This window comes from Squalius cephalus (assembly GCF_949319135.1).
Source record: "Squalius cephalus genome assembly, chromosome: 24".
NCBI classification, from domain to species: Eukaryota; Metazoa; Chordata; class Actinopteri; order Cypriniformes; family Leuciscidae; genus Squalius; species Squalius cephalus.
In genome coordinates this window covers 31670599-31690784 of record NC_137145.1, presented here as the reverse complement: position 1 = coordinate 31690784, position 20186 = coordinate 31670599, and the positions used below count along the sequence as shown (strand labels likewise).

General features: G+C 36.6%; 1 protein-coding gene and 1 long non-coding RNA gene across 4 annotated transcripts in view; one reads left to right on the top strand and one right to left on the bottom strand.

The window, feature by feature from the left end:
• The window catches only part of LOC307152670 (uncharacterized protein), a gene marked incomplete at its 3' end in the record, with an annotated part of 191251 nt that overhangs the window by 23901 nt on the left and 147164 nt on the right, over positions 1 to 20186 (top strand). The window lies entirely within an intron of this gene.
• On the bottom strand, positions 5812 to 12056 carry LOC307152051. Of its 3 annotated transcripts, none has more exons than XR_013819961.1 (3): positions 11900 to 12056; positions 11346 to 11429; positions 8187 to 9645 (listed from the first exon to the last, which is right to left on the bottom strand). It is a non-coding gene; the product is annotated as an uncharacterized lncRNA (long non-coding RNA). The 3 variants fall into 3 exon arrangements; XR_013819962.1 differs by having other exon boundaries at positions 8204 to 9734; positions 11871 to 12056; XR_013819963.1 differs by lacking the exons at positions 11346 to 11429; positions 11900 to 12056 and adding an exon at positions 10968 to 11164 and having other exon boundaries at positions 5812 to 9645.

Genomic DNA, 20186 nt, shown 5'->3' with positions numbered 1-20186 from the left:
GTTAACATTAGTTAATGCATGAACTAACATTAACAATGAGCAATATATCTTCACAGCTTTTATTAAGCTTTTGTCAATGTTCATGTTTGTGTTAGTTCACAGTGCAGTTACTAATGCAATCTTATAATAAAGTGTTTCCATGAATCTAACTCACTTTTTAAGGTTAGCTTTTTATTATTTTGTATTCCAGTGTTCTTTTGTTTTTTGTATGCTTTTCATTTCTATCTGTGTATTATTCTTTTTTTTCCTTTTCTCTTTGTATTTTATTGTGTAAAGTGCCTTGAGAAGCTGCTTTAAAGGCGCTATATAAAATAAAGTATAAAGTAGTAAAATGATATAAGGTATTAAGTCTTGTTTATTTAAGTGATCAATTAAGTGTGTTGATGCTTAAAACAAGCAAAATTATCTGCCAATGGGGTCAAAAATAATAATAGTGTTTCTGTTTGAATTAAGATCATTTTTCTTACCCCATTTGCAGATAATTTTGCTTTTTTAAACATCAACATTCCCCTGGAAAACAAGACATAATATCTTGTCATTTTACTCATCTAGTAAATGCATCTTGATTTTTAAGAATTTCTAGATATTTGGACTGGAAACAAGACAAAAATACTAAGAAAAACATTTTTTTGCAGTATGTTTTTATGATTTGGTGTTTTGATTGTTTTGTGCAGGTGTTCTTGGAGCCGCTCTCTAAAGTGCTCGGTCAGGCCAAATCTAAAGCTCTCCTGCTGGACGTTGCTCGGTCAAACTCGCGTCACCTGATCAAACTGCATCAGATGGGGCTTCTTCTGGGAATAACCGAGTGGAGAGGAGACTTCAACAGCAAACTGGTTTCTCCAGCTCGTCCCGAAGCGCCCGCACAAGTCAAGAAGTTCAGAGTTCACTTCTAGTTTCACTGGATTCTGTAGACACCAAAACTGGGCTGTTTCAAACACTGTTTTAACTTTTGGTGTCTTTACAAATGCGCACTTTTAAATGTTTGATAAATACAGTAACTGTTCTTGAAATAAATCCGAAATTGCTATATGACTGTGATTTAATTTAATTAATATATGCGCTGCATGTTTTAGTGTGAAGTGCAAAACTGTAATTGTGCAAAGACTAATTTTTTTAATTTTACAATGAAATATTAATACTGTGTTTGACCCCCTTTCGCCTTCAGAACTGCCTTAATTCTACGTGGCATTGATTCAGCAAGGCGCTGAAAGCATTCTTTAGAAATGTTGGCCCATATTGATAGGATAGCATCCTGCAGTTGATGGAGATTTGTGGGATGCACATCCAGGGCACGAAGCTCCCGTTCCACCACATCCCAAAGATGCTCTATTGGGTTGAGATCTGGTGACTGTGGGGGCCATTTTAGTACAGTGAACTCATTGTCATGTTCAAGAAACCAATTTGAAATGATTCGAGCTTTGTGACATGGTGCATTATCCTGCTGGAAGTAGCCATCAGAGGATGGGTACATGGTGGTCATAAAGGGATGGACATGGTCAGAAACAATGCTCAGGTAGGCCGTGGCATTTAAACGATGCCCAATTGGCACTAAGGGGCCTAAAGTGTGCCAAGAAAACATCCACCACAGCATTACACCACCACCACCAGCCTGCACAGTGGTAACAAGGCATGATGGATCCATTTTCTCATTCTGTTTACGCCAAATTCTGACTCTACCATCTGAATGTCTCAACAGAAATCGAGACTCATCAGACCAGGCAACATTTTTCCAGTCTTCAACTGTCCAATTTTGGTGAGCTCGTGCAAATTGTAGCCTCTTTTTCCTATTTGTAGTGGAGATGAGTGATACCCGGTGGGGTCTTCTGCTGTTGTAACCCATCCGCCTCAAGGTTGTGCGTGTTGTCAAGTCAAGTCAAGTTTATTTATATAGCGCTTTTCACAATACAGATTGTATCAAAGCAGCTTCACAGTATTAAATTAAAATAATACATAAATGTTTGTTTCTAGTGGAAAACGTCCACGTTTGGTTATGCTGATCAATAGTATTGTTGATTGATTAATTAAATTAAATATCCCAAATATTCCCAACTGAGCAAGCCAAAGGCAACAGTGGCAAGGAACCGAAAAACTCCATCGGGTGACCTAATGGAGAAAAAAAAACCTTGGGAGAACCCAGGCTCAGTTGGGGGCCAGTTCTCCTCTGGCGTTTATGAACTAGAGGTCGGATTTAACTGTAAGATTAAAAGTATTATATGAATGCCTTGCTGAAGAGATGCGTCTTTAATCTAGTTTTAAACTGGGAGAGCGAGTCTGAGCAACGAACAGTATCAGGAAGACTATTCCAGAGTTTTGGAGCTAAATGTGAAAATGCTCTCCCTCCTTTGGTGGACCAAGATATTCTAGGTATGACCAAAAGCCTCGAATTTAGTGATCTTAAAGAGCGCGATGGATTATAGGGCAATAGAAGATCCGTTAGATAGACTGGAGCTAAGCCGTTTAGGGCTTTATAAGTCAGTAGCAATACCTTGTAATTAATACGGAACTTTATAGGTAACCAATGTAGTGATGATAAAATTGGTGTTATATGATCATATTTTCTTAATCTAGTAAGAACTCTAGCGGCGGCATTTTGGACTAACTGTAGCTTGTTTATTAAGGATGCAGGACAACCGGCTAATAAAGCATTACGGTAATCTAGTCTCGAGGTCATGAATGCATGAACTAACTTTTTTGCATCAGAAACTGATAGCATGTTACGTAGCTTAGCAATGTTTCTAAGGTGGAAAAAGGCTGTTCTTGTAACATATGAAATATGATTTTCAAAAGACAGGTTGCAATCTAGTATAACACCCAGGTCTTTTACTGTAGAGGATAAAGTAACAGGACATCCTATTATGTTAAAGTTGTAGTGTGAGAGATTTTGTGGGCGGTTTTTTGAACCGATGATTAATACCTCTGTCTTGTCTGGATTTAATAAAAGAAAATTGCGCGTCATCCAATCTTTTATATCTTTAACACACTCTGTCAATTTGGATAATTTAGCGTTTTCATCTGGCCGTGATGAAATATAGACTTGAGTGTCATCAGCATAACAGTGGAAACTAATTCCATGTTTTCTTATAATATTTCCAAGTGGCAGCATATATATTGAGAATAACAGAGGGCCTAACACAGATCCCTGCGGCACTCCATAATTTACTGGAGTTATGATCGATTTTTCTCCATTTAAATAGACAAAATGGTAGCGGTCAGATAAGTATGATCTGAACCAGCTTAATGCTTGTCCTTGAACACCAGTATAATTTTGTAGTCGATCTAAGAGTATTGTGTGATCTATAGTATCGAACGCAGCACTAAGATCAAGTAAAACTAGTATTGAGATACAGCCTTGGTCAGAAGCTAAAAGTAAATCATTTGTGATTTTAGCAGTGAGCGCAGTTTCAGTGCTATGATGCGGTCTGAATCCAGACTGAAACTTTTCATAGATGTCATTTTCTTGCAAGAAAGAGCCCAGTTGGGCGGACACAACTTTTTCTAGTATTTTAGACATAAAAGGAAGATTTGAAATGGGTCTATAATTTGCTAGATTATGTGGGTCTAATTGTGGTTTCTTAATGAGAGGTTTTATAACTGCCAGTTTAAATGTTCTTGGAACATGACCTAAAGATAAAGATAAGTTAATAATATTGAGGAGAGGCTCTTCCACTATAGGTAACACTTCTTTCAGTAGTTTAGTGTGTATAGGATCTAATAAACATGTTGTTGTTTTAGATGAAGTGATAAGTTTATTTAACTCTTTTTGTTCTATAGTTGTAAAGCACTGTAATTGTTCTTGCGGGGTGATAATTGAGGCTGAATTATAAGGCGCAATTGAGGATTGAACGCTTGCAATTGTGGTTCTGATGTTTTCTATTTTCTCAGTGAAGAACTTCATGAAATCATTACTACTAAACTGTAACGGAATATTTTGTTCAGGTGACATCTGTTTATTTGTTAGTCTAGCCACGGTGTTAAATACAAACCTAGGATTGTTTTGGTTGTTTTCTATTAGTTTGCGGAGGTGCTCAGCCCTGGCCGCTTTTAGGGCCTTTTTATAACGTGACATACTGTCTTTCCATGCGATTCTAAAGACCTCTAAATTAGTTTGTTTCCATTTACGCTCTAAATTACGGGTTTCTCTCTTTAGAACATGCGTAGTAGTATTGTACCATGGTGCTTTACTTTTCTCTCTGACCTTTTTTAATCTAATGGGTGCAACAATATCCAATTTTCCAGAGAGAATGGTGCTCATAGTGCTAGTTAATTCCTCTAGTTCATCTGTTTGTTTGGGTTCACTGAGCAGCTGAGACAGATCAGATAAGCAATTCGAAAAATTATCTATGGTGGATGGAAGGATTGTTCTGCCTGATCGATAACGCGGCGCAGCATGATATATTACAGGAGTACGTAATATGCAAGTTACCATGTAATGGTCAGTGACATCATCACTTTGTGGAATGATATCACTTTGTGGACATCATTGAGCTACGAGTGCGCGTGCGCCCGCGGTCTTCCGGAGAAGTGCACACTGAAGCACTTGTTACTCGCACGCTGAAGCACGCTGATGAACCTGGAGAAGCAAACTGATCTAAAATCGTCATTTATTGATGTTCAACTGGATCAAACATGCCGCCCAAGAGAATAGATCCACAAGTGGAAGTAAACCATGAGTTGGAAGAAATCAAGAGATCGCTAAACTCTATGTCTAAAGACATCTTCACCTTGACGCAGCAGCAAGCTAAGATAGTGACGCTGTTGGATGAAGTGAAGAATCTAAAAGTACTTCTTTCGGAGAAGGACGAGGTCATAAATGGGCTAGAGAGAAGAATTGATGACCTAGAACAGTATATGCGAGTAGACGAAGTAATCATTAATGGATTGGAAACAAAGCACCGAAGTTACGCCCGAGTAGCTGCAGCTGGCACCGGGCGCGCTATGGAGGGGGAAAACGCACCGGCAGAGGAGCTACAAACATTGGAGCAACAAGTGGAAACTTTTCTTGCAACAAAGGACATCACCATTGACACGAAGGATATATCGGCTTGTCACCTGCTTCCCAGTAAGCAAAACCCTGCCAACCCGGCGATAATAGTTCGCTTTGCGAACAGAAAGCGCAAGGATGACCTACTGTGACAAGCACGCAAGCTAAGGGGAAGCGGCGTGTATATTAATGAACACCTTACCAGAAAGAATGCAGATATTGCGAGGCAAGCGAGGAGTTTGTGGAAACAAAAGAAGATACAGGCGACATGGACCAGAAATGGTCGTGTTCTTGTCCGTACAAATGGGATGCCAGAAGAATCAAAGGTGATCACGGTAAGGGAAACAAAAGATTTGGAACAGTTCAAGTAACTCTAATTGCAAACTGCATGAGATACCTATTCAATACCGTCGATCAGACCACTTTTCAGGATAAGAAGATTACAATTTTCTTTGCAAAAATGGGTGATGAACTTTATGAAGATATACTTCTTTTGTTGTTAATGGACATGAGGACTATCGTACGGACTTGTAGAGTATTTAGTTTAGTTTACGTTTGCTTTTGTTACATTAGTCTATTTTTTAAAAATGGCAGTATGTAATATTGATGATGACAATATATTACATTTAGGTGTCGAGATAGATGATACAAATTATAGCAAGTATGATATTGAAAGAGATATTGATCCGGACAAATATTTGTGTAGTCAGCCAAATTGTCACTATTATACGGAAGAACAGTTTAAGAGAGGAGAGAATATGAAACATACCTTTTCTGTAATACATTTAAATAGTAGAAGTTTGTGGAGTAACTTTTCAAAAATCAAAGACTTTTTGAACCTGCTCCCAAAATTTAATTCAATTCAATTCAAATTTATTTGTATAGCGCTTTTCACAATACATATTGTTTCAAAGCAGCTTTACAGAAAGTGCATTTCAGAAATGTACATAGAGAAATACAGTTAGTTAATCATGTATTGATTTAGGGCATAAACATCGCCAGCGTCGAGTCGTCTCTTCACAGGCGCCGAGTCGTCTCTGCACGGGTGTTGGAGAATCTGTAGTTTCCATGAGAGGCTGGATACAAACTGGAGCTGACGATCTGTATTTACCTCGGGACTAGCGTCCCGAGATAACAACAGAAAAGCATATGGGAAATAATTAGCGTAGCTGCTGTTCGCAATATTAATGCATTCAATCTGATTCAACTGTAGTATAAAAATGTAAGTATTATGTGAATGCCTGGCTGAAGAGATGCGTCTTTAATCTAGTTTTAAACTGGGACAGCGAGTCTGAGCCTCGAACAATATCAGGAAGGCCATTCCACAGTTTAGGAGCTAAATGTGAAAACGCTCTCCCTCCTTTAGTGGACTTAGATATCCTAGGAATGACCAGAAGCCTCGAATTTAGTGATCTTAAAGAGCGCGATGGATTGTAGGGCGATAGAAGTTCCGTTAAATACACGGGAGCTAAACCATTTAGGGCTTTATAGGTCAGTAGCAATACTTTGTAATTGATACGGAACTTTATAGGTAACCAATGTAGAGACGACAGAATTGGTGTTATATGATCGTATTTTCTTGATCTAGTAAGAACTCTAGCGGCGGCATTTTGGACTAACTGTAGCTTGTTTATTGAGGATGCAGGACAACCAGCTAATAAGGCATTACAGTAATCTAGTCTCGAGGTCATGAATGCATGAACTAACTTTTCTGCATCAGAAACTGATAGCATGTTACGTAGCTTAGCAATGTTTCTAAGGTGGAAAAAGGCTGTTCTTGTAACATATGAAATATGATTTTCAAAAGACAAGTTGCGGTCTAATATAACACCCAGGTCTTTTACTGTAGAGGATAAAGTAACAGGACACCCTTCTAAATTAAAGTTGTATTGTAAGAGGTTTTGTGGGCAGTTTTTTGGACTAATAAGTAATACCTCCGTTTTATCTGAATTTAATAGCAGAAAATTACATGTCATCCAGTATTTTATATCTTTAACACACTCTGTTAATTTAGATAATTTAGCGTTTTCATCTGGTCGTGATGAAATATATAATTGAGTGTCATCAGCATAACAGTGGAAATTAATTCCATGTTTTCTTATAATATTACCAAGTGGCAGCATATATATTGAGAATAGTAGAGGGCCTAACACAGATCCTTGCGGTACACCGTAGTTTACTGACGTTATCTTCGATTTTTCCCCATTTACGCAGACAAAATGGTAGCGGTCTGATAAGTATGATCTGAACCAGCTTAATGCCTGTCCCTGAACACCAGTGTAGTTTTGTAGTCGGTCTAAGAGTATTGTGTGATCTATAGTATCGAACGCAGCACTAAGATCAAGTAAAACTAGTATTGAGATACAGCCTTGGTCAGAAGCTAAAAGTAAATCATTTGTGATTTTAACGAGCGCAGTTTCTGTGCTATGATGCGGTCTGAATCCAGACTGAAACTTTTCATAGATATCATTTTCTTGCAAGAAAGAGCACAGTTGAGCAGACACAACTTTTTCTAGTATTTTAGACATAAATGGAAGATTTGAAATGGGTCTGTAATTTGCTAGGTTATTATGATCTAATTGTGGTTTCTTAATAAGAGGTTTTATAACTGCCAACTTGAATATTCTTGGAACATGACCTAAGGATAAAGACGAGTTAATAATATTGAGAAGAGGCTCTTCCACTACAGGTAACACTTGTTTCAGTAGTTTAGTTGGTATTGGATCTAATAAACACGTTGTTGGTTTAGATGCAATGATAAGTTTATTTAACTCTTCCTGTCCTATAGTTGCAAAGCGCTGTAATTGTTCTTGCGGGGTGATAATTGAGGCTGAATCATAAGACAACATTAAAGATTGTACATTTACAATTGTGTTTCTGATGCTTTCTATTTTCTCAGTGAAGAAATTCATAAAATCATTACTACTACACTGTGACGGAATATTTTGCTCCGGTAACGTCTGTTTATTTGTTAGTCTAGCGACGGTGTTAAATAAAAACCTAGGATTATTTTGGTTGTTTTCTATTAGTTTGCGGAGATGCTCAGCCCTGGCTGCTTTTAGGGCCTTTTTATAACGTGACATACTGTCTTTCCATGCGATTCTAAAGACCTCTAGATTAGTTTGTTTCCATTTACGCTCTAAATTACGAGTTTCTCTCTTTAGAACATGCGTAACACTGTTGTACCATGGTGCTTTAGTTTTCTCTCTAACCTTTTTTAATCTAATTGGTGCAACGATGTCTAATGTACTAGAGAAAATGGTGCTCATAGTGCTAGTCATTTCCTCTAGTTCATCTGTTTGTTTGGGTTCACTGAGCAGCTGAGACAGATCAGGTAAGCTATTTGAGAAATGATCTATAGTTGTTGGAAGGATTGTTCTGCCTGGTCGATAACGCGGCGCAACATGACAAATTTCAGCGGTACGTAGTATGCAAGTGACCATGTAATGGTCAGTGACTTCATCACTTTGCGGTATAATATCTATATCGGTTGGATCGGCTCCATGTGATATAATTAAATCTAGCGTATGATTAAGACGATGAGTGGGACCAGTTACGTTTTGCTTGACCCCAAAGGAGTTTAATAAATCTGTAAACGCAGCCCCTAAAGCATCATTTGAATTATCTACGTGTATGTTAAAATCTCCAACAATTAATGCTTTATCGACATTGACCAAAAGATCTGAGAGAAAGTCTGCAAACTCTTTTAGGAAATCAGCGTAAGGCCCTGGCGGTCTATATACAGTAGCCAAGGCTAGAGATAATATGGATTTCTTTCTTACATCTAAGAGAGTAACATTTAGCACAAGTACTTCAAACGAATTAAACCTGTGACCTGTTTTCTGAGTAACAGTAAGAATATCTTTATAGATTATAGCAACACCACCGCCACGACCAATCAGACGGGGCTCATGCTTGTAACAGTATCCAGGAGGAGTAGACTCATTAAGACCGAAATAATCATTTGGTTTAAGCCAGGTTTCAGTAAGGCAAAGTACATCGAAACTATTATCTGTGACCATTTCATTTACAATAACCGCCTTAGGTGTAAGCGATCTGATGTTTAAAAGACCTAGCTTTATAAATTGTTTTTGTTCACTAATATTGAGATTTTCTGGTTTAATCACAATTAGATTTTTCTTAGATCCTGCAGTAGATTTATTATTTGATCTCACTAAACGAGGAATAGACACAGTTTCAATATAATGTTCTACATTGGTACTTATATCAATTAAGTTTGGACAGCAAAGAGTATGATTTGGACTTTGACTTACTAGTCATATGGTGTGTAGCGTCTTGGAGATGTTGTCCGACAGAAGAGCCGCTCCGATTCTGCTGGGGTGAAGGCCATCAGCACGGAAGAGCCTAGGTCGCTCCCAGAAAAGATTCCAATTATTTACAAAGAGCAGTCTCTGTTCATTACACCATGACATTAACCATTCATTTAGAGCAAATAATCTACTGAACCTTTCGTGTCCTAGTCGGTAGGTGGGAAGCGGTCCAGACACGATGATCGTTGTTTCAGGCGATGTACTGCGTACCGTCTCGATCAGGCTCCTGTAGTCCTTCTTCAGAACCTCCGACTGCCGTAGCCTGATGTCGTTCGTTCCCGCGTGCAGCACGACAGCTCCGACGGGCTCGTCACCGTTCAGAATCCCGGGAACCTGTGCAGCGACATCGAGAACACGAGCACCAGGAAAGCAGTGAGTGCGTGTACTAAATTTTCTCCCAAAATTTAGTGTTGTAGCTGTCTCTGAAACATGGTTGGACGAAGACAAATTAGCAGATGTAGAATTAGAGGGATATCAAATGTTTGTAATGAATAGAAAAGATAGGAGAGGAGGTGGAGTCGCTCTTTATGTGGACTCAAGTCTGCAATGCAATATAATGGCTAGTATGTCAACCACTATTGAAAATATATTGGAATGTGTTACTGTTGAGATTCATATGGAAAAACAAAAGAATATAATTGTTTGTTGTATATATAGAACACCTGGTTCATCATTGGATATTTTTAATGAGTTTGTAGGAAACATGTTCAATTCAAATGGAAATAAGACAAATATTGTCTGTGGTGACTTTAATGTTGACCTGCTTAATCCAGGTGGACATAAGAAGACCACAGAATTTATTAATGCCTTTTATAATAGTACATTATTCCCAGTGATAGCAAAGCCAACAAGAATAACAACAGTATCAGCAACATTAATTGATAATATATTTACAAATGACATTGGTAAAATTGATGGAGGTATTTTAATGACCGATATTAGTGACCACCTGCCTGTTTTTGCATGTTTTCAAAATGTGTTTAAACCACCATCAGGTCCAACTATATAAGTAGTACTTATGAGGGGGCTTTTGTCAAAATGATTTACGACTTTGACCTTTGACCTTTGTGACAGGTTGAACTTCCGGTGACCTTTATGATTGATGGGTGAACTTCCTGGTATGAGTTCATGGGATTAACCTATTGACCCTGCTAGCCTATCGATCATGTTTTTTGACAGTTAGTTTTGAACTATGACCTAGCTAGGACTAAATCATAATTTTGACGGGTAGTTTTGTCCTATATTAACAGAACAGATGTTTTTGCCGGTTGTTTGAACTTTGTCCCAGTTATATGTGTGTGCGTGTGTGGTTATGTGTCAGAGGCACTGAAGTGTGCAGTGAAACTGAGAAGTGTATGTCACACAAACACATTCTATCCTTTATATAATTTATATAATATAAATTATAATCTAAAACAATTTAAGGTTGAAAAAACATTTAGTTATTTCACATTCATATGTAAAACATCCTTTATATAATTTATATAATATAAATTATATAATAATTATCATGCTAAAGTTGTTTTTTAAAATTGTATAATATAAAATATATAATCTAAAGCAATTTAACTAAGGTTGAAAAACATTCTTTAAAAGAATATAAAATAAAAAGCTTTACTAAAACCAATAGTTTTAGATGAATAAAATCATCTTACCTTATTTTAGAAAGTTGAAGTATACCATTGATGTCCACAAAAAATGCAATGTATGAATGGATTCAAAATTGTTTTACACAACTGAATTCACATAGTCATTCCTGAATGACCTCACACTCTCAAAACATAAGGAGCACGCTTCTAATGTATGTGTGTCAAAAAGTAAAACACATGTGTCTGTGTGTGTGTGTCTATGCGCGCCCCCCTATTCCTGTGAGCTCTGACATCTGAAACATGGTGAAGTCTATATCAGACTAACAAATTGAAAACATGCCTTTAAAAGTATAATATAAATATCTTATTGATCCAATTATTTTAGTTTTAGATGAATAAAAGAATATAAAATAAAAAGCTTGCTAAAAATAAAAATCATCTTACATGTTAGAGGTAAAGTATACCACGGATGTCCATAAAAATGCAATGTATGAAACGGAGTCGCAGGTCCCTCCTGCCTTCACATTCCTGAACAGTATATATAAATGGGGTCAGTTATTTCATATATGTCACATTCAGTTATTTCACATTCATATGTAAAACATTCTGTTCTTTTTAAAAGTATATAAATGTTTATAAAAATAATATACAATAATATCTTACTAAAATAATTAAAGTTGAAAAAAGATTCTATCCTTTAAAAGTGTTTAAATGAAATCTTGCAAATTAAACTAAAGTTGAAAAACATACTGTTCTTTAAAAGCATTTAAAAAGGCTTACTAAAACCAATTGTTTTAGTTTTAGACAAAAATTACATAAAACATTCTATCCTTTATATTCTATCATTTATATAATATAAATGATATAATCTAAAACAATTAAACTAAGGTTGAAAAACATTCTATCCTTTAAAAGTATATAATGAAATGCTTATACAATATATCTTACTAAAAATAAAAATCATCTTACATGTTAGAGAGAGTTAAAGTATGTCCTACCATGGATGTCCTCAAAAATGCAATGTATGAATGGGTTCAAAATTGTTTTACACAACTGAATTCATATAGTCATTCCTGAATGTCTCTCAAAGCACCGTCTCAAAACATAGCGCGTCTAATGTATGTGTGTCACAAAGTAAAACACACGTGTCTGTGTGTGTGTGTCTATGCGAACATGCCCATTCCTGTGAGCTCTGACCCCTCTCCTTCGCATACCAGAGCACGGTGAAAGTGAGGAAGGGGTTTCCTAATATCACACTAACAAAAGTTGAAAAACATACTGTTCCTTAAAAGTGTATAAATAAAATGGTTATAAAAATATACTGAAACCAATTATTTTAGATGAATAAATAAAATTCATCTTACATGTTTAGAGTTACAACTCTTGAACTTACAAGTTCAAGAAGCTCTTAAAGACATAAATCACAGAGTGGTTCTCTCTCACACCAGCGTCTCTGACTCCTAGGGTTTATTCAGCGATCAGAATGAGACATTGTGTTAGGGCTAAATTTATTTCAAAGTTTAAATGATATCTATATAAAATGTAAATGTAATGTATAAAAAATGTATAAAAAAATGTATAAAAAAGTCTCTCAAACAGAGGCCCTCGCTTGTGTCTGTCAGCAGGCCGACGGGGGCGCGCGTGTGTCTGTGTGTCTATGCTGCATTCTGACATCCCCTCCTTCCATTTCCAGAGGTAACAGTGACACTGTGAAGTGTATCTCACACTAACTAAAGTTAAAAAACATTCTGTTCTTTATAAGTATATAAAAAATATCTGCTGAAACCAATTGTTTTAGATAAACAAAAGTAATAAAATCCATCTTACATAAAACATTATATTCTTTATATTCTATCCTTTTATATAATTTATATAATATAAATTATATAATCTAAAATAATATAATATAATACAAAATAACAGAGTGGTTCTCTCTCTCATCTAAAAGCATAACCTTAAAAAGTTTGCATTAGATATTTTAAAAGATTGATTAAATTAAATCTTTAAAGTTTCAATACATACTCATCTTCTATTTATCTGTACTTATGTATGATATAAATTATTTTTTGCTTAACGGTGACCTAAAGTATAATTGTTATTAAACAATGTCTGTTCAAAAACTGTACTTGGTCGTCTTAAATCTCATTTATATGAAAAAGATTCAACCAGCATTTTTTGTCCATGCTGGGTTTCAATTTTTATGGTTTTCCATAGCTATCCCTTACACCTAAAAACGACCATCACAGAAAACTACATTTAAAAAAAATGAAATAAATAAATAATTTATAATTTATTAAATAATTTCCAGAGAGGCGAAGTAGTTCTTTATGCAATGATAAAAACGATCCAAAAAAGCAAATAGTTTAAGTTGTCATAAACAGAACAAAACAAAACAAAAATCCTCCAGAGATAAACTCTGAGATAAAAAAAATGAGTCTCGGGGGACAATGTCACAGTAAATCTAGTCTGGGTTTCAGAGCATACTACATCCAGAGTTTATACTAAATTCATTTAAAAGCATAACCTTAAAAGTTTAAATCAAATCTTTAAAATCATATCTTCTTAGAAGATTTATGTATTATTGTTACTAAGCAGCGTCTGTCCAAAAACTTTAGATTGTTACATACAACATGAAACATGTTGTCAAAGTTTGTCACAATGTTTTTTAAGAAATCCTAGGACTTTACATTGCTGTTATTTAGACAAAGTTGTATCATTTGGAAAATCAAAGTAAAAATGACACATCGTCTTAATTCAAAGTATAAGATTGTATAAGATCATTTTTACTCGTATCTCCCGAACTAGGGTGAAACCTTTACTGAGAATATACCACCGGCCATCTACTCAAAATATATGTAGAAGTTTCAAATGTTAGCATTTGTTGATGGTGGCCGTATGAACAGACTTTGGGGGGAGCTATAGCAGGAAGCATGCCCTTTGACCTCCTCGATTTTGGAGGCTTTTTTGTTAAAGATTTCTCCCATCTAGTGGTTCTCCCATCTACTCGTTTTTTCAAATGCGTGTCGCAACTGCAGTAGCTGTTATGCGTCAAGAATCTATGACAACATGTCTTCCAATAGCACATCATCGAGTTTAATTGTACATGCTCTACCGTTATGATGTAGGGGAGCGCGGGGCACAACCTAATGCGCGGTTAGTTGTAACACGCTTGTTTTAAATACTTCCGCACATGCTTGGATGACAAAACTTTGTGTATTTACTAGTTGCCATATCAACACTATATAGAAAAAAAATTCCGCCAAAATTCTTTTTTTTTGGAAGATATCCATAGACATTTATTAAACCATAGCAAAAGTAAATTTCTTACTTAAGTTAATTTTTCATCTCTATTTTTTGTGTTTATTTAAAATAAGACAAATCTGATATTATTTTAATCTCCAAGATGTTATTTAACAGTTGAGATAGTTATTTAATGCTTCGCTAACTAGCAGAAGACACTAGCCGGGTTTAAATCCCAGTTGTGCAGGCGTGGGCATTTTGTAAGACTGCGTTACAATGGGCCCCTATTAGAAATATGCTTTTATATTCTATACTTTTATTAATTTTATTGAGAAAACGTGAGAAAAAGGTGAATAAAGGACAACATGTCTTCCAATAGCACATCATCGAGTTTAACTGTACATGTTCTACCGTTATGATTTAGTACTTGTTACATGTTCTACCGTACATGTTCTACCGTTCTATATAATGATTTACACAACCAAGCAATAGACCGTACCTTTGACTTACCCGTCGAGAAGAAAGTAGGTGTCTACTGCGTCCCTCTTTCCACCTGGGAAAAGCTATCCCGATATTTATTTACATACCGATAAATTAAATTTGAGCTTTTTGGCTTTTTTGGCGATTTTTGCCCCGTGCAGTGCAGCCTTTCAAATGTGGCGGGGGCAGTATCAACGCCTCCCATATGGTCTAGCGGTTAGGATTCCTGGTTTTCATCCAGGCTGTCCAGGCTGCTACTCAATAGTCGAATAATCATCAATAATCATTTTTAGTAATTCTTAGAGGCCTACACGAACTGCAGAAACAAGCAGTTTCTTGAAGATTCGGTACTGAATCATTTTCACAAATACAATTATATTGAATTCAGAAAATTTCACTATGGAATACTTTATCATAATTTCAATTTAGTACGTCATCATTTCATAATTATGACGCATAGTCATAATTTCAACTTTTTAAGTCATCATTTCGACTTTTTGTCAATGACGCCTTTTTAATGTTTTAAAGTCATAATTTGGTTGTTGACTATAGTAGTGTTGCACCTGCATGTCCACTAACTCGCTTGTGAGAGTCAGAGTGTGTAAAGTAAACTCTCATTAGTGTTAGTAGAGTATTAGTGGACTGGTAGGGTTAGAATAAGTAATATTAGAATAAAATATCTGTTGGGGAGCATCGCGATAAACAGTTCATGTTTAATGACAACATACCATTTTTCAACCGAGCGAATCTGCGCATGAGAGGCCTTCTTCAACTTTTTAATTCAGAATTACAATGACGCCTTTTTAATGTAATACTTAAAAAGTCATAATTTGGTTGTTGACTATAGTAGTGTTGATGATGAAACGTGCTAGTGCTTTTTGTACCTCTCTGGTCTTTTTCAAGATGGCGGAACAACACGGAAGCCTCCTTGGACTTACCCCCCCCCCCCCCCCCCCCATGTAAATAAAAGATAAGGAATGATCTTTCTTAAAATCAGATCATTGGCACAGATCATTTTACACCCATGAGGACATATTTATGAATAAAGACAATGATTTTAGCTAATAAAATACCATTTTTCAATCTACACATGAGAGACCTTCAGAAGTCAGAACTTCAGGGGTCAACGGTTTAGGCCCGTTGGCGAAAACACTGCATGTGTAAGGTAGTTTTCCAGATTTTCACCCAAAATCAAATACTGTATGACACTTTTCAAAGTTAGAATAAGCTGTTGTGTTCTGACACAAGCCCATTAACCGGTTCTTTTTGTTTTATAAATGTATTTTTTGCTTATTTCTAAATATCAACCTGATAAATATGAATACACGATTAAACAAGATAATTTTTAAGAAAAAACATTTTTCACCATGATAATGTTTAGTTTAGATGTTGATGATTAAGTTTCAGGCGTAGTGCAACCAGATTTCTCTAACATCTCACTCACAACGCAAAACGTTGTAAATAAACATTTTCAAACTGTAATTTAACCATATTTTATTGATTATGGTGATTTAAAGTTTTTGTTATTAACTAATACCTTTATCTTTTAACTAATATCTAACCCCAAATAAACAGATAATGGAATGTTCACAATCTATATTGTTAGATATTCTCCTACATGTATGTAAGTAGTTGTGCTTAAATCTTTGGGAGTATTTTGTCACAGCATAGCGATGCAAAGTTCCACACTCTATGGACTAACTTATCAGACACTCACCACACTGATGTTAACATCACCATATATTGTCTTTTCTACCATGATTGGAGCAACTATTGTCCCACCATTCTTCTGGTCAATTGTGAAGGTAAGTTGATTAGGGATCTGAATTAATAGCCGTCCGAATGATGTAGAATTATTATTATTATTATTATTATTATTATTATGCTGTCGTTGTAGATGGTTGTTAGGCTGTTGGTTTGTCATGTTTCCAGAATGTGTTAGAATGCTCAGCGTCTGAACGTCACCATCTGTTAAAAAAAAAAATAATTTAAGAAGATTGAAGATTGAGAACCGTATGGACTACTAACAAAGTAAAATTATAAATTTTTTCCTACGTTTGATATTCTTTTTTCTGATTTTTTTCACTATGGACTTGATCCTTTTTAATGCTGTTTTCTCTCCATATTTATTCTGTAGTTCCTCTACTGTGTCTTCCAACCTCCCTGTTGTTCTTCTCCAGCTGTGCTAACCAAAGACAAACAGTTAGAAAAATATAATGTATGTAAAGCAAAAATAAAGTTAACATAAAATAAACACATTCATACACCAGTTCAAAGTCAATGAACAAGCTGATGCTGCAGTGTTAGAGCACATGATGGATGGTGAACAGACGCACATCAGGTTAAACCAGAGCTAAAACAATAGTCTATGTTAGGACAATAGTATCTGATAATAGCTGATAACGGTCATAAAGTGCGAGATAATGTGCAAGTAGCTAAACTAAACATTTCATATTTGACAAATGTTTTGAGAAATGTTAAACAACTACAAAAATAATCAACTTTTTTCTAATTTCTTTTTTTCTAAATTGTGATTTAATGTGAGAGGAGAAGAAACAATATTAAGAATCATTAATAATGAATGTGTACAATTTAATAAACGTATTTACCTAACATCCATAAAGTAAATTAAGGCTAAGTTCCTTTTTGTGGACAAAGTGAACTTTGGAACTATTTTATCAAAAATATGTTGATAATGATAGTTTGGCATGCATGGGATTGGTTGTCCATAGTGAGAGAGAAATACTTTTATTATAGAAATGGCTATTTTTTATTCTATTCTTTAATCCACAAATAAAATAGGTTTTTATACCTGCTCAAGTACTTCTTGATGAGTTTCTTCTGTATTAAACAGCGAATCTTCTCAGTCAGATCGTCGCAAGATCTCAGGAATCCTCTCACACTGCTCGTGTTCACGCGCTCCATCGCTGCACTTGTGTGTATGACTCGAACGATTCAAACTTCTCTCTGGCGACATGTAGGACTTGTTGGTTATGCAGGAACTAGTTATTTATGGCTTTCCTGAGGCCAACCTCCATACATTCTACACAACAGGGTGGGTGGACCCCAGCCTGATAAATATTTCAGGACATTACACGCTCTACTCTAGCTCTACTAGCCTCGGACTGCTGCGCCACTGCAACAAAAGTTGAAAGTCCTGTTTGTCTGAACCTGACGCAAACTTCTGACCCACAAACTTCTGCGCATTAACGCACAAGGCACGATTGTACCGCAAGGGAGATTCCAGGAACATTGCAGGAGATTCAGGAGACTCTTCGAAAAGCTGAAAAAATGGCGACGCAAAACCTAAAGGAGAGCGACTCCCCGTTGAGTTCTGGCGATACGGGGTACAATTATCCTCCGGTGTGTGAGTGTGCCACGGGCAAAGAGTGTCGTTTAAGAGCTGCGCTGGACTCTATGTTTAAAGATCATTTTAGAGGCCAAATGGTTGGCTTGATGCACAGGATCATCGACGCTGCGTGTGATATGAAAAAAGATTGTGCGCAGGATACCAAACGTGTGACAAATCTCAAAAATGAAATGGACGTCGTAAGAGGCTTGACAAAGCCATGGCCTGATGTAACGCCCATGTTTTTTGACGGCAAAGAGCCGAACGGCATAATCCTCAGAAAAGTTCTGGATGTGTTGCGTGAATGTTGTGACAAATTCGAAATCATTGAAATACTCGCTATATGGACATTTGTAACGGATCTCTGTGTGTCACTGGTGTCAAAAAATGCAAAAACTGACGTTGGGGAATTAGTTGAAAGTCTGGTCAACTATACCCTGGAGCAAAACATGATAGCCTGCAGAGATTTTCTATTCTGGTTAGACCATCTGTAAATGTCTTTCACTCAAATTTCTTCTTCAATGTATGAAAGTATAATGTTGAAATAAAATTCTGGTAAAAAAATGTCTGAGCTCATAATATTTAGAATAATTCAATATTTCAATATTTGTTTTTTAATTACCGTATTCCCAAGACGGCAATACAGTTGTATCATATCAAATGATACAACTATTTTGCCCAGAACAGAAGAAAGGACATTTTGTGGTGTTGAAATTCGAATTCATCAAAATTCATCATAGAAAGAGGAAGCACATACCCCCTACGTAGACTTTCTATCTGTTCGACGACTAGTCATGGACACGCCCTGTGGTCACATTTTTTATGCCTTCATCAAAAGTGCCTTTTCCCCAATTCGCAACTGAGAGCTTTCAGCCCCTGCGACACCCGTTTCAGGCCAAATGGAGGAGTTTACTTAAACATGGATATGTCTCACCAGCAACCTCCGGCTTGTCAGAATCCTGGCATACGTCGGGAACAGGAACGCCTTGACACCTTTCAGAATTGGACTCTTGCACCAGTAGCTCCGGCCGAGCTTGCCAAAGCTGGTTTCTACTATCTTGGCCAGGGCGACAGAGTGGCTTGTTTCAGTTGTGGAGGCCAGCTTAGCAACTGGGAACCGGGAGATTGTGCAGTATCAGAACACCAGAGGCATTACCCCAACTGCCCCTTCGTTCGAGGTGACCGTGCAGATAATGTACCTTTATCTAGCCTTTTCAATGTATCGGCAATGCAACGGTGTGAAGAAAGGTCGCTCACATTTGTCTACTGGCCCTCAAGAATAACTGTTCGACCAGACCAATTGGCTAAGGCTGGTTTTTACTATGTTGGTCGTAATGATGACGTGAAGTGCTTTTCTTGCGATGGTGGACTCAGATGTTGGGAGTCTGGTGATGATCCATGGGTAGAACATGCCAAGTGGTTTCCAAGATGTGAATACCTGCTGCAAGAAAAGGGCCAAGAGTTTGTTCATCAGATTCAAGCAAGATTTCCAAGACTATTTGAGCGGCTATTGACTAATGGAGACACGAGAGAATGTGTTGATCCAGCTGTGGGTCCTGGAGAAGACCGTTCAGAAGATGCGGCGGTGGAGTCTGCTTTAGAGATGGAATTTGAGTGTGGCCTGACGGCCCAGACAAATGAAGCTGCATCCCTGAGTCAAGATCTTTCAGACTTGCCTATGGAGGAACAGTTAAGAAGACTTCAAGAGGAGCGCACATGCAAAGTTTGCATGGATAAGGAAGTGAACATTGTCTTCATCCCCTGTGGTCACCTAGTTGTGTGCAAAGAATGTGCGCCTTCTCTGAGCAAGTGCCCGATATGTAGAGGATTGGTCAAAGGCGCCGTCCGTACTTTCCTATCATAAAGTTTTCCTATCATTTGGATTTGCAAATTTACATTTAACTTGATGCATAAAAACAAAGGAGAAGTTTATTATTTTCACTCGATCCAGTGACAACATTTTTGGATTTACAAACATTTAGAAAGTAGTTAGGATGTATTTCATTTTTAAGTTAATTTGACCAACATGATGTTATTTGAAGTTAGTTGAAATTAAAATGTGATATCATTACCGAATTCAGGGGTGTTTAATAGATTCAATAGTGATCAAGCACCCGCTGAGTTTTTCTTCAAACAAAAGTAATTTTGTTGTATGCACAGATTTTGAGGGTCGCTTATAGAAAGAGGCGTCCTTGTCTTTAAAAACATAGAACCAG